General features: G+C 46.0%; 1 pseudogene; it reads left to right on the top strand.

The window, feature by feature from the left end:
* The window catches only part of LOC127245709 (uncharacterized), a 67408-nt pseudogene that overhangs the window by 5446 nt on the left and 47478 nt on the right, over positions 1 to 14484 (top strand).

Here is a 14484-nt window from a genome sequence, read left to right as displayed (position 1 = left end):
GGCTCCACTTATTCCCAGGGAAATTGAAGTCACGGTGGACTGGGCCGTATATTGTCAGACAAGTGCTGCCAAGTGGAGCCATAAGGATTAACAATGCGGAGACCCCCGGAGAGAAAGATTCCTTCTTAGTGAATGGAGCGAGGCTGAAACCATACATTGAAGGGCCTGTGTTGCAACAGGCCAATGCAGAGATTAATCTGATAGAGGTTCAGAAGCTCAAGCGATGATAGAATTTCGTGAAAAGAATCCAGAAGCCTAATCTTATATCCGCCAACTTACAGCTTTCTTTTATTGCTTTTCTAGTTAGAAATTATCGCTTTCATAGTTAAAATTTACAAGCTTTCCTTTACCGCTTTCATAGATAGATTTCATAATTTCATCGCTTTCATTAGAATAGGATTATCGCTTTATAGGAATGGTTTAATGTTAGCATTTTAACTTCCAACCTAAGCCTGACCCAAGTCAACCACCGCTCCGCTTATTTCACCCTGATATTCACTGGGGGAGCAGTATCGCTCACTCAGCACCGCTTTCATTTTCGCTTTTGTGTCAGTCTTAGGTGTATAGAAGTGTTGCTTTACCCGCTCATCCGCCCTGAAATACCCTCCCCTATACCTTTATAAGTATTTACAGTGGACTTGGCATCGCTCCGCTTGCCCTCTAGAGAGTCATAAAAAATCTATAAATACCCCAGTCCACAGTCATTTTTCCACTTTTGCCCTACAGTAACTTCCTCCCGAAGCTTTAGTAACCGCCACTCTCAAAGCGAAATTTTTTCAAAATCTCACCATTTCAACCAATAATAGCTTCATCTAAGGTAAGATCTAGGTTAACCTTAGTACATAAACTCTATTTTACGGTTGATTCTCGCCGATTTAACGTTTAGAAACACAGAATCGCAAATTATTTTCACGATATTTCACTGTTCTTCATTTTTGCGAAAATGTTTGCCTGTTTGATTTCTGTGAATCTAAGTCTGTTATATGCTAGATTTAGAGACAATAACTGATATACTTGCTTTCTACGGATGAATTTCACTTTAATCTGTAGGTTAGGTCTTGTTTTGTGATTTTCTCCCTTTTTCACAACGTAACGCTTACAGTAGTGTTCTGTTTCGTTGTGAGGGGGAGAATTTAGGGTTAAAATCACCGGAACTTTGAATGTGATTGCCTAATATGGATGTTATTTACATTTAAAGATAATGAGGCAGGATTCATAATGTTCGTATGATAAACAATAATTCTGGAAACCCTAGGTTCAAGACAGGCTTAGCAAAATAGATCCAGCAAAGCAAGAAACGTTGAAGAAGGAGTTTGAGAAAGTTGAGGAGAGGATCGAATGAAGAGTCCAAAGGATCAAATCCACGGACGGACGTAAGGTGGTGACAACAACCTCAGGGGCAGAATTAGTAGAACCAGCGCCACCTGAGGCATACTACAAGAGGAGGAGATTATTGGAGTTAACAGAAGACTGGGGGAAGCTCAGGCAGCTTAAGTCACTGCCATTCCGAAAATTCATCCCAGAGTTCCCGGAGGAATACCTCAGATTCGAATACACTGAGGAAACAGAGCAGAGGTATCCGGTGAGCGACTGGTGGCTGGAATTAGAAGAATCGGAATACGAGCAGCTGAAGGAGTACCAGCTGAAGGAGCTAAAAAACAAATTTGCCTGCCTAGAAGCACCGCTAAAGAAAATGAAGGCATTCCGGAGCAATATCTCCAAGAAGAATGCCGCCGACGCTGCAAAGGATGTATTAAGATCGAAGCAGTATGACAAGCTGCACTTTTCCAACATTGACGCAGCGGCGGCGTACGAGCGGATGAAGGCAATGGGGATCCTCTACGAGAGAGGATTTGACCCCGAAAAGATCACAGGCCCGCTCTTTGACTGGCTGGAGGAGCGGGGCCTGTCTTGGTTGATCAGAAACCCCAATGAACCAGTGGATGTATCACTGGTGAGGGAGTTTTACGCTAATTTGAACCAGGCTGAGAGTCTAAAGCATGTCTACATTCGGGGAAAATGGGTAGACTGCTCAGCCAGGAAGATCAACCGACTCTTGGGATGGGAACACCACTACCCCGCCCAGGAGATGCAAGACAAGTTGAAGGCAACGGAGGTCTGCAGTTCACTGGAACTGCAGTCGCTATACAGGACCTTCGCCACCACCCCTGCATATGAGAAAAGAAACCTGAAGTTCGGGTCGGTGGACGAAGAGAAAAAGGAATGGGTGAAGTGGTCGTTGAGCAGAATAATGATCACTGCTCACACCACTGACATTCGTCCTGACTACCTCGTAGCCCTTCGCTCAATCTTGGAGGAATCAAACGATGTGGATTTGGGCGCGATCATCGGCTTAGATATCTGGGATCGAAGAAGTGGAGACAGAACATTGGGTCACGGGACCCTGATCACAGAACTTTGCCGTCGCGCGGGCGTCGATTTGCCCACTCCAGCCCCAGAACTCCAAATGAAGCCGCTGTTCCCAACGGCCTTCCACAAAAATTGGCTGGAGTCCAAGGGGTTCACTCTCATCCCCAAGCAGAAAAAGAGGAAAGCACAAGCGGCAGCGCCCCCTCCACCAAAAAGAAAGATGAGATTTGTGGGGGGGGAAATCGTAAGAGAAGATGTGACACCCCATACCGAGCCCGACTCTGAGAGAACAGTTTCCAATGAAGCTCCCAGCAATGAGGAAGAGGAAGCCCTCCGCTTCGCTCGGGAGATTGAGGAAAATCTATTTGGGGCTGAAGCAACTAGGAGAAATAAGGAAGGAAAGGCGCCGCGAGCGGCCGCTGGCGAAAAGAGGTCAAAGAAGCAAGAAGACCCTGCTCCACCGCCTGTCAAGAAGCCGAGGGTGAAAGAAGCATTGCGAAAAAATCCAACACCTCCCTCGGCGAGCGACGAGGCAGGAGAAAGGGAAGGGGAAAGCGGTGGATGTAGAGTCAAGCGAGGACACGATTCCCCTCTCCAGACTACGGAAGGGGATCGTCATCAGAGAACCCACCGCCCAACCCGAGAGACCTTCGCCGGCACGGCCAGCAATAGAGGAGGTGTCACCAAGGCTGCCAAGCCCATCTGGCGATGAACCTGTTCCCTTCGACCAACAGGGGGCAGGCGAGCCAACTGCTGTTGGAATAGGCAAAGAAACCACACCCGTTAACCAGCCGGGAGCGGTGGAGCCTACTGCTGCTGGAGCAGAGGAGGAGCGGGAGACCATACTGACCGAAGAAACTATTGGCGGGATCGATGTCACCATTGAGTCATACAAAGAATATCCCGCCGAGGTCCCCGCTGCCACAACCGCTGAAGCTGCCAATGAAGCCGAGGAGGTGGAGGCAGTGATTCTAAATCTTCCTATCTTGCAGGTATCCCCGAGCAGCCCAGGAAAGCACCTACCATGATTGAGGCACCCATTCCCACGCAGGAAAAGTTTCGAGCGACTCCTGCCATCAATCCATGAATCTGATACAATGACTCAGACTTATAGAAGAGGAGAGAGGAGGAACAGAAGAGCAGCGAGAGACTCTTCAAGCAGTAGACGCTGCATGAAAGCTAAGCATGCTTGCCGACCAGTACATATCACGAATAGAACGAAGCTGAGCACTCGAGTTAGAAATGAAAAAGTGAAAATGAAGCAGTGCTAGTCAAGCTTGCTAAAATACTGGAAACCGTTACTCAACTCCAGTTTTTTTTTCGACTTTGCTCATAAGGCATAACTTGAAAAGAGAAGTCCTTAAATTTGGTTTAAGATACGATGCAAGCGAAGCAGGGAGGACATATCATTACAAAGGAACTGAAAAGGCCTAGGCGTGCGAGAACCTAATAAGATCATGAGCAGACACAATGTTTGTTTGAAACTCACGATCCAAAAGAAAATATATATATATTCTCCACGCCCTTCGGCTGAAGGTTTCCTTGATCAAAAAAAGAATCTCTGCTAAGCGAACAAAGTTGACAATACCTGGACAACTCCAATCTCGTTAAATCAAATGACATGCTGAATACTTGTGGTTCACTTGTTACTATTTGAGATTCACTCTACTCCCAATCATGGCACTGGTTATTAGCACTTCTTGATTGCCGTGAACGGAATAACCTCTTGATCCTTTAATGCAGTTTGTTCGAGGACGAACAAAGGTTTAGTGTGAGGAGGTTTGATGACTCCAAATATGAGCATATTCTTAGGTTGACAAAAATGTGTATTACTTGAATTTCTGCATAAGAACCATCAAAATAATTCGTAATCGGCATACAATATTGATTTATATCACTAGGCATGATCCAGATTCGTTGTTGAGACTATTAACGATTTTTGCCCTCTTAAGCGGTAATCTGGAGCCAGAAAAGCTAAGGCAGACGCCGCAAGCGACAGCCGCCTTCGCTCGCAAGCGCCCAAGACACACTTTGAAAACACTAAGGCATGAGAGGCAAGCGGCCACCTTCATAGCCGCAAGCGATAGCCTCTCCCGCTTGCAAGCTACAGTCCAGATACCCGCCGCTGCAGACTATCACCAGATTTCAACTAAGTACTTCAAATGCAGCGGTACAGCCATTCCAATTCCAGCTAGCACAAGCGAGCCGAGCTACGCTGATGCCCTCCTGCTCTCCAGCAAGCGAGGAAGATCTGTGCCCTCAACGCAAGCGAAGCGGACACCCTGGGAGTTATGGCCAGCAACTGCTTTAACAGAATAACCACCAGCAACCGCCTAACTGCCCAGCGGTTGGAACTGCCTAACAACTTCTTGCAACCGTCTCTTTACACCTGCTATAAATAGGGCCAGATATCTTTATGTAGATAGATCGAATTCTTGGACAATTTCAGAATATATACAGCGTTCGTCGTCTTCCTGTTTCCGAGAGCTCCAACCCTGTAAGGGAGTTCTCCACAGGAAAGGCCAAGGGAGTGGGCGTCTTCCCTCTCCCTTGGCCACGTCTTTAATGCTTTCTTAGATTAGATTACTGCTTTCATTTACAGCTTTGTAGTCTAATTCTTTTCGCGTTTTCGTAGTATATAAAGAAATATCATTCACTTCTTCAAATTAAATTCTTTCACAATTTTCCATACTTATATAAATCAATTTCAGAGAATTTCATATCACTGGTATAGAGCGAGAGACGAGTTGATTAATTAAGCCTTGTGATGCGCCAAAAGCGGTCTCAAGGTAGTTCAACGTAGTTAAGTACGCGGGAGCCTTGTCGACCTACTTAACTACTGTGCTAAATTTGATTCTGATAAAATAGTACCAACATCAGGGGGTAAACCACTAATGAGGCAGAAATTGGGAAAATTAACGGGACATAGACGGGGGTCTATTAGGTCGCAGAAATTCCTAGTGACAGTAGGGTTTCTTTCTTATAATGTCTTAATTCTGGGTGTCATTGAAGTCTTGTTGTAAATCCCCCCCAGGCCAAAATACCAGTGTGATGAGTTCTTTATAATCGAGTTTATATAATTACAACATCTTTCTATCATCATTTTCATAATATACATATATGCTTCCGATAACACATTTACGTCATTCGCTCGCTGCATCCAGGGAAATCTACCCATTTCGTAACGCACAGTTCAGACACAACGCCTCTCATTCACTCTAATTCGCTCATATACATATACATATAATATGCCGCTCACTCACGCCCCGATCCTCTGGTAACCGCGATTCATCCATGCCCCGATCATTTGTTTACCATTGGAACTCTGCCTCTCGCTTTCGCTTCGCTCGTCTCCGTTCATTTTTACTGCTTTATTTACCGCTTTCAGTAGTAAAAGATTCAAGCCCGCTCCAAGCGGACCCTTTTCTTTTCTTCGTCGCTTCTCCAAGATTTTTACCATTGAAATTCATGACTTTAAATCCTTGTGTTCGACCTGGAAACTCACCAGTAAAAAGAGTATAAATAATTGTGATAACTATCCAGGGTCTACAACCACACAATTGCTATATCTGATCGTTCTTCTATAAAAACTCTACTCATTGATTTTCGAATAAAATTCCCTGCGAATTGATATACAACCTACAATAACTATTTTTGTTATCATAATTTGGCGCCGTTGCCGGGGATTTGAAACTCATGAAAAGTATCTGTTGGAAATCTTTTGAAGCGCCATAATTTACCTTTAATTCGTTGTAATCGTGTCTTTTGTGCTTAATTAAATTCTTCTAACTTTTAATTTTTGTACGTGGCTGCCATTTTGTAGGGGTCCGAAGCGTTTTCAGCGTCCCACGAGTCCTACTCCTTCTGCTCGATCACAGAGACGTCTGTTCCGAGAGCAAGTGCGAGAACAACTCATGGCGAATCAAGGAAATGCCACCGCTCCTCCTACTGTCATCCCAGCTTTCCAGACTGCCGCTGGGACATCTTCAAACTCCGCCACATCTGCATCTTCGCAGGAGGTGCCGCTCCACGTCCCCACTGTGGTCCCTGCTGTCATTCCTCCTGCACTTTCACAGACTGAGGAGCAACTATTGAGAGCCCTCAGTAGCATCCAACAAGGAATGGCGGGGCTGCAAGCGCACCTCGCTCAGGTGGAACAAGCTCAAGCTGCGCAGGGAGCATTTATTGCTTCCCAAGCGGCACAAGCTGCCACCACCGCTGCGATACCCGCAACCATCATCCCCCCACCACCTACTGCTGAGCCTTACCAGAGGACTGAGGGTCATAGGGCTGCTGATCGCCCACTTGCGGAAGTCCCCATGGATGTTCACTACCAGACCCTTCTGGATCACACTTTAATTACAAGTTCTGCGCCCAGAGGCTCTGGCCATTATGAGGTGAAACCAGCGCTCGTCAGCCTGGCGAGCCAGAGCCAATTTCATGGGCTGCTCAATGAAAGCCCTTACGAACACTTACAGAACTTTAATAGGATCGCTGCCACCTCCAAATCGCACGGCATCACGGAGGACGCTGCCAAACTGATTCTGTTTCCCTTTTCTTTAACAGGAGAGGCCAGGAAATGGTTTGATAATCTTTATCCGATCCCTGGCTCATTCAAGGAAGCAGCGCAGGCCTTCGTGAGCAAATACCATCCTGTATCAAAGACCATTCGCCAGAGGAATGAAATACTTACTTTCAAGATGGCGAGTGATGAGACCCTTCCAAAAGCCTGGAGCCGATTCAAACAACTACTCCGCAACTGCCCTCATCATGAAATACCGGACTTCATGGAACTTCAGATTTTTTACGCAGGAATTACTCCTGAACTCAGAATGTCCTTAGATGCAGCGGCAAGAAGCTCGCTTATGGGGCGTTGTGCCTCTGAAGCGAGGGCTTTGATAGAGAAGATGGCGGCCAATCAGTCAAGTTGGCCAGAGTCCAACAGGCCCGAGCCATCGAGGGGTCTGTACCAGGTCCCTGCTTCCGTATCTCACGATGCAAGGATCGACAGTTTGTCAATCCAAGTGAAGGAGCTGTCTAAGCTCATGAAGCAGGACCTGCGTAATAAAGGAAAACAAGCACTGCATGAGGCCGCGGAATGCGAGGAAAGAGCTTATGAAGACCAAAAATGTCCGCAGGTTGCTGAGTATTCAAATGAGGAAGCTCAGAACCCGGCGGAGGTCTTTTATATGGCTGGCAGAAATGCCCCCCAATTCCAGCAGTTCCAAAAAGGGCAAGTTCAAGGCCCCGCTGGACCGCGTCCTCAGCAACAATTTCAGAGGCCACAACAGTTCGCTGCGCAACAATATATCCAAGGGGGATATCATCCACATCATCAACAATACAATCAAACCCCCCATTTCCCACAGCAGGCACATGCATTCGCTCAACCTCCCACAGCGGCACAAGTCCCGTTGAGTCTGGAGGAACTCTGGAGGAACACAGAGCGAGCGAATCAGGAGTTCCAAAGAAACACATCTGCTTCGATCAAAATGCTGGAAGTACAAGTCGGGCAGATTGCTGAAGCGCTGAAGCTGAAGCAGAAAGGAACGTTGCCTGGGACAGTCGAGACTGTCCCGAACCAAGCGAAGGCCATCGAAACTAGAGGAGGGAAACGGACGCAATCGCCACCACTGTCAGACAGAGGTATGAATCAATCTTCTTCCCCTATTGTTGCTAATATGCCTGTGCAGGATGAGATTAAACAGATTCCGTCTAAGGAGCAAGGTCCATCCCAACCTCGAGCGATACCAGCCGCTCAGGAGTCTGACCGAATGAAAGGGTTTTCGCTCAGCCTTGGTTCGAGCCCCTTTTCCCGCACGATTTGGGAAGAAGGACAACTCCAAGGAGTTTGATAAGTTTGTACATACTTTCCGTAGTCTTCAAATTACTATACCGTTTGCTGATGCTTTGTCTCAGATGCCACATTACGCTAAGTTTATCAAGGATATAATCAATCGGAAGCGGGCATTTCCTGATGAAGTGGCAGCGGTGCAGCTGGAAAGTGTGTGCAGTGCCGTATTTAAGGAGGACCTCCCGAAGAAACTCAGCGATCCTGGGAGTTTTATCATTAGTTGTACAATAGGAAATTTAGAGCCGATTAGGGCATTATGTGATTTAGGTGCAAGTATCAATCTTATGCCCTTCTCGCTTTTCTCTAAATTAGGGCTTTATGAGTTAGAAGCATGCAGAACTGTAATTCAGCTTGCCGATAAGTCAATAAGATTGCCTAAAGGAATCATTCGTGATGTACTCGTGCAAGTGAACAAATTTATTTTCCCTGCAGATTTCATTATTATGGAAATGAGCGAAGACCGCGACATTCCAATCATATTAGGGAGACCTTTCCTAGCCACCGCTCAAGCTACAATAAATGTTGCTGAAGGAAAAATATCCTTGAGTTTTGGTGGTGATAAAGTCACATTTTCCATGAACTCAGCACTGCGCCAACCTCAGGAAGAAAATTGTGATTTTATCAATGAGTTAAATGAAATAATAACTTTTGAGAACCATATTACACTTGATAACCTGGAAGGAATTTCAGGTAATGGATCGCTCGAACTGGAAGATAAAAAGAATTCAGCTGAGGCAAGCGACGATATTCAAGCGCCCACTGAATCCATTGAACAAGCGACTAGGGAACCAGCGAGCGAGACCAACAATAAGGATGAGCTGAAGAGATTACCTGAGCACCTCAAATATATATTCCTTGGGCCGGAGGAGAGTTACCCGCTGATAATCTCCGCCTTACTATTGCCGGATCAAGAGGCTCAGCTCATCTCACTTCTCAAAAGAAATCAAGCGGCGTTTGCATGGAAAATCTCAGACATCAAGGGAATCAGCCCAGCGGTGTGTATGCACCATATAAGGCTGGAAGCTGATGCAAAGCCATGTAGACAGCCTCAGCGGCGTCTGAACGAGAATATGCAAGAAGTAGTCAAGAAAGAGGTGATCAAATTGTTCGATGCAGGAATCATATACCCTATCAGTGACAGCCAGTGGGTTAGCCCAACCCAGGTGGTTCCCAAGAAAGGAGGATTCGTTGAACAGACAAGCGACGATGGGGAGGTCTTCATGACAAGACCTGTCACTGGATGGAGGGTTTGCATCGACTACAGAAAACTGAATTCAGCCACAAAGAAGGATCATTTCCCACTTCCCTTCCTTGATCAATGCCTTGAGAAGCTTGCAGGTCACGAATACTACTGTTTCCTCGATGGCTACTCAGGCTATCATCAAATTCCCATCAAACCGGAGGACTGTGAGAAGACTACATTCACTTGTCCATATGGGACTTTCGCTTATAGGAGGATGCCGTTTGGACTGTGCAACGCTCCGGCCACCTTCCAGCGATGTATGTACCATATCTTCAGTGATCTCCTGGACTCCTGTATTGAAGTTTTTATGGATGATTTCTCGGTGTATGGCAAGACCTTTTCCAAATGCCTGAATAATCTGGAAAAAGTACTTCTCCGATGCATAGAGACTGATCTCGTGCTGAACTGGGAAAAATGTCACCTTATGGTGAATGAAGGAATTGTCTTGGGCCATAAGATCTCGTCTGCTGGTATAGAGGTAGATAGATCAAAAATTAGTGTAATCGAAAAAATGCCATCGCCCTCGAATGAGAAAGGAGTGCGAAGCTTTCTGGGTCACGCGGGATTTTACCGTCGTTTTATCAGAGGTTTCAGTCAAATCACACAACCACTCACGTCACTGCTGTGCAAGGATACTCAATTCCACTGGTCAAGCGAGTGTGAGGAGGCTTTTCAAATACTGAAGGTAAGCTGACCTCTGCTCCTATAATTTCAGCACCAGTGTGGAGTGAGCCATTCGAGCTAATGACGGATGCGAGTGATTATGCCGTCGGCGCTGTACTAGGACAAAGGGTGGAGTCTAAACTTAACGTCATTTATTATGCAAGTAAAGCGCTGGACTCTGCTCAGAAGAATTACACTACCACCGAGAAAGAGCTGCTAGCTATTGTCTTCGCTTTTGAGAAATTCAGGAAGTATCTTATTGGAAGCAAGACTATTGTTCACACTGACCATGCAGCCATTAAATATTTGATGGAGAAAAAGGAGACAAAAGCCCGCTTGATTAGATGGGTTTTGTTGCTCCAGGAATTCGACATAGAAATCAAGGATAAGAAGGGAAAGGAAAATCATGTGGCAGATCACCTCAGTAGGTTGCGACAAGAGGAGGACAAATCTCCTGGGATCAATGAACAATTCCCAGATGAGAAGCTGTTCCTGGTGCAAGCGAAAGAGCCATGGTTCGCTGACCTGGCCAACTTTTTAACTACAGGACAGTTTCCAGCACACACTGTACAACGGGAAAAGAAGAGATTGCTCAGTTTGGCAAAGGATTATTTTTGGGATGAACCTTATTTGTTCAACATCGGCTCAGATGGGATAATCCGTCGCTGTGTAGCGGAGTCTGAGATCCCGCTGATCTTGAACGAATGTCATGGGTCCCATGTAGGAGGGCATTTCGCTGGCATGCGCACAGCGGCCAAAGTTTTGCAGTCAGGTTTCTTTTGGCCTACCCTACAAAAAGATGCAGATGCCTTTGCCAAATCTTGCGACAAATGTCAAAGATTGGGGTCCATTTCGAAGAAAGATGAGATGCCCCAAACTGGAGTCTTGTTTGTGGACATATTTGATGTATGGGGGATAGATTTTATGGGTCCCTTTCCACCTTCTAATGGGAAACAATACATTCTGGTGGCGGTGGATTACGTGAGTAAGTGGGTTGAAGCGCAAGCGCTCACCACAAATGATGCTCGATCAGTGATCCGCTTCCTAAAATATACCATATTTCCAAGGTTTGGGGTCCCTAGAACGATAATAAGCGACGGAGGCACCCATTTTGTGAATAAGGCACTACAATCCAGCCTACAACAATATGGTGTTCGCCAGCATCTAACTACCCCCTATCATCCACAAGCGAGCGGTCAAGTGGAAGTTTCAAATAGAGAGATCAAACACATCCTCCAGACCACAGTAAATAAGAGTCGCAAGAATTGGGCAGAGAAATTGGATGATGCGCTGTGGGCCTATAGAACAGCCTTCAAGACTCCAATTGGAATGTCCCCTTATCGGCTTGTATATGGAAAAGCCTGCCACCTACCGCTGGAACTAGAGCATCGTGCGTACTGGGCTATCAAGTATCTCAATTTTGATCTTCTCCCAGCGCAGGAGAAGCGCGCTAAAAGATTGCTCGATCTGACCGAGTTCCGATACCTTGCATATGAAAGCGCGAAGATCTATAAGGAAAGGATGAAATTCTATCATGACAAGAAGTTGAAGAAGAAAGAGTTTACGGTGGGATCCAAAGTTCTTTTATATGACACTAGGCTCCACTTATTCCCAGGGAAATTGAAGTCACGGTGGACTGGGCCGTATATTGTCAGACAAGTGCTGCCAAGTGGAGCCATAAGGATTAACAATGTGGAGACCCCCGGAGAGAAAGATTCCTTCTTAGTGAATGGAGCGAGGCTGAAACCATACATTGAAGGGCCTGTGTTGCAACAGGCCAATGCAGAGATTAATCTGATAGAGGTTCAGAAGCTCAAGCGATGATAGAATTTCGTGAAAAGAATCCAGAAGCCTAATCTTATATCCGCCAACTTACAGCTTTCTTTTATTGCTTTTCTAGTTAGAAATTATCGCTTTCATAGTTAAAATTTACAAGCTTTCCTTTACCGCTTTCATAGATAGATTTCATAATTTCATCGCTTTCATTAGAATAGGATTATCGCTTTATAGGAATAGTTTAATGTTAGCATTTTAACTTCCAACCTAAGCCTGACCCAAGTCAACCACCGCTCCGCTTATTTCACCCTGATATTCACTGGGGGAGCAGTATCGCTCACTCAGCACCGCTTTCATTTTCGCTTTTGTGTCAGTCTTAGGTGTATAGAAGTGTTGCTTTACCCGCTCATCCGCCCTGAAATACCCTCCCCTATACCTTTATAAGTATTTACAGTGGACTTGGCATCGCTCCGCTTGCCCTCTAGAGAGTCATAAAAAATCTATAAATACCCCAGTCCACAGTCATTTTTCCACTTTTGCCCTACAGTAACTTCCTCCCGAAGCTTTAGTAACCGCCACTCTCAAAGCGAAATTTTTCAAAATCTCACCATTTCAACCAATAATAGCTTCATCTAAGGTAAGATCTAGGTTAACCTTAGTACATAAACTCTATTTTACGGTTGATTCTCGCCGATTTAACGTTTAGAAACACAGAATCGCAAATTATTTTCACGATATTTCACTGTTCTTCATTTTTGCGAAAATGTTTGCCTGTTTGATTTCTGTGAATCTAAGTCTGTTATATGCTAGATTTAGATACAATAACTGATATACTTGCTTTCTACGGATGAATTTCACTTTAATCTGTAGGTTAGGTCTTGTTTTGTGATTTTCTCCCTTTTTCACAACGTAACGCTTACAGTAGTGTTCTGTTTCGTTGTGAGGGGGAGAATTTAGGGTTAAAATCACCGGAACTTTGAATGTGATTGCCTAATATGGATGTTATTTACATTTAAAGATAATGAGGCAGGATTCATAATGTTCGTATGATAAACAATAATTCTGGAAACCCTAGGTTCAGGACAGGCTTAGCAAAATAGATCCAGCAAAGCAAGAAACGTTGAAGAAGGAGTTTGAGAAAGTTGAGGAGAGGATCGAACGAAGAGTCCAAAGGATCAAATCCACGGACGGACGTAAGGTGGTGACAACAACCTCAGGGGCAGAATTAGTAGAACCAGCGCCACCTGAGGCATACTACAAGAGGAGGAGATTATTGGAGTTAACAGAAGACTGGGGGAAGCTCAGGCAGCTTAAGTCACTGCCATTCCGAAAATTCATCCCAGAGTTCCCGGAGGAATACCTCAGATTCGAATACACTGAGGAAACAGAGCAGAGGTATCCGGTGAGCGACTGGTGGCTGGAATTAGAAGAATCGGAATACGAGCAGCTGAAGGAGTACCAGCTGAAGGAGCTAAAAACAAATTTGCCTGCCTAGAAGCACCGCCAAAGAAAATGAAGGCATTCCGGAGCAATATCTCCAAGAAGAATGCCGCCGACGCTGCAAAGGACGTATTAAGATCGAAGCAGTATGACAAGCTGCACTTTTCCAACATTGACGCAGCGGCGGCGTACGAGCGGATGAAGGCAATGGGGATCCTCTACGAGAGAGGATTTGACCCCGAAAAGATCACAGGCCCGCTCTCTGACTGGCTGGAGGAGCGGGGCCTGTCTTGGTTGATCAGAAACCCCAATGAACCAGTGGATGTATCACTGGTGAGGGAGTTTTACGCTAATCTGAACCAGGCTGAGAGTCTAAAGCATGTCTACATTCGGGGAAAATGGGTAGACTGCTCAGCCAGGAAGATCAACCGACTCTTGGGATGGGAACACCACTACCCCGCCCAGGAGATGCAAGACAAGTTGAAGGCAACGGAGGTCTGCAGTTCACTTGAACTGCAGTCGCTATACAGGACCTTCGCCACCACCCCTGCATATGAGAAAAGAAACCTGAAGTTCGGGTCGGTGGACGAAGAGAAAAAGGAATGGGTGAAGTGGTCGTTGAGCAGAATAATGATCACTGCTCACACCACTGACATTCGTCCTGACTACCTCGTAGCCCTTCGCTCAATCTTGGAGGAATCAAACGATGTGGATTTGGGCGCGATCATCGGCTTAGATATCTGGGATCGAAGAAGTGGAGACAGAACATTGGGTCACGGGACCCTGATCACAGAACTTTGCCGTCGCGCGGGCGTCGATTTGCCCACTCCAGCCCCAGAACTCCAAATGAAGCCGCTGTTCCCAGCGGCCTTCCACAAAAATTGGCTGGAGTCCAAGGGGTTCACTCTCATCCCCAAGCAGAAAAAGAGGAAAGCACAAGCGGCAGCGCCCCCTCCACCAAAAAGAAAGATGAGATTTGTGGGGGGGGAAATCATAAGAGAAGATGTGACACCCCATACCGAGCCCGACTCTGAGAGAACAGTTTCCAATGAAGCTCCCAGCGATGAGGAAGAGGAAGCCCTCCGCTTCGCTCGGGAGATTGAGGAAAATCTATTTGGGGCTGAAGCAACTAGGAGAA

Source organism: Andrographis paniculata, unplaced genomic scaffold (assembly GCF_009805555.1).
Source record: "Andrographis paniculata isolate CXL003 unplaced genomic scaffold, ASM980555v1 Contig22END, whole genome shotgun sequence".
Taxonomy (NCBI): Eukaryota; Viridiplantae; Streptophyta; class Magnoliopsida; order Lamiales; family Acanthaceae; genus Andrographis; species Andrographis paniculata.
This window is presented reverse-complemented; position numbering and strand designations above follow the sequence as displayed.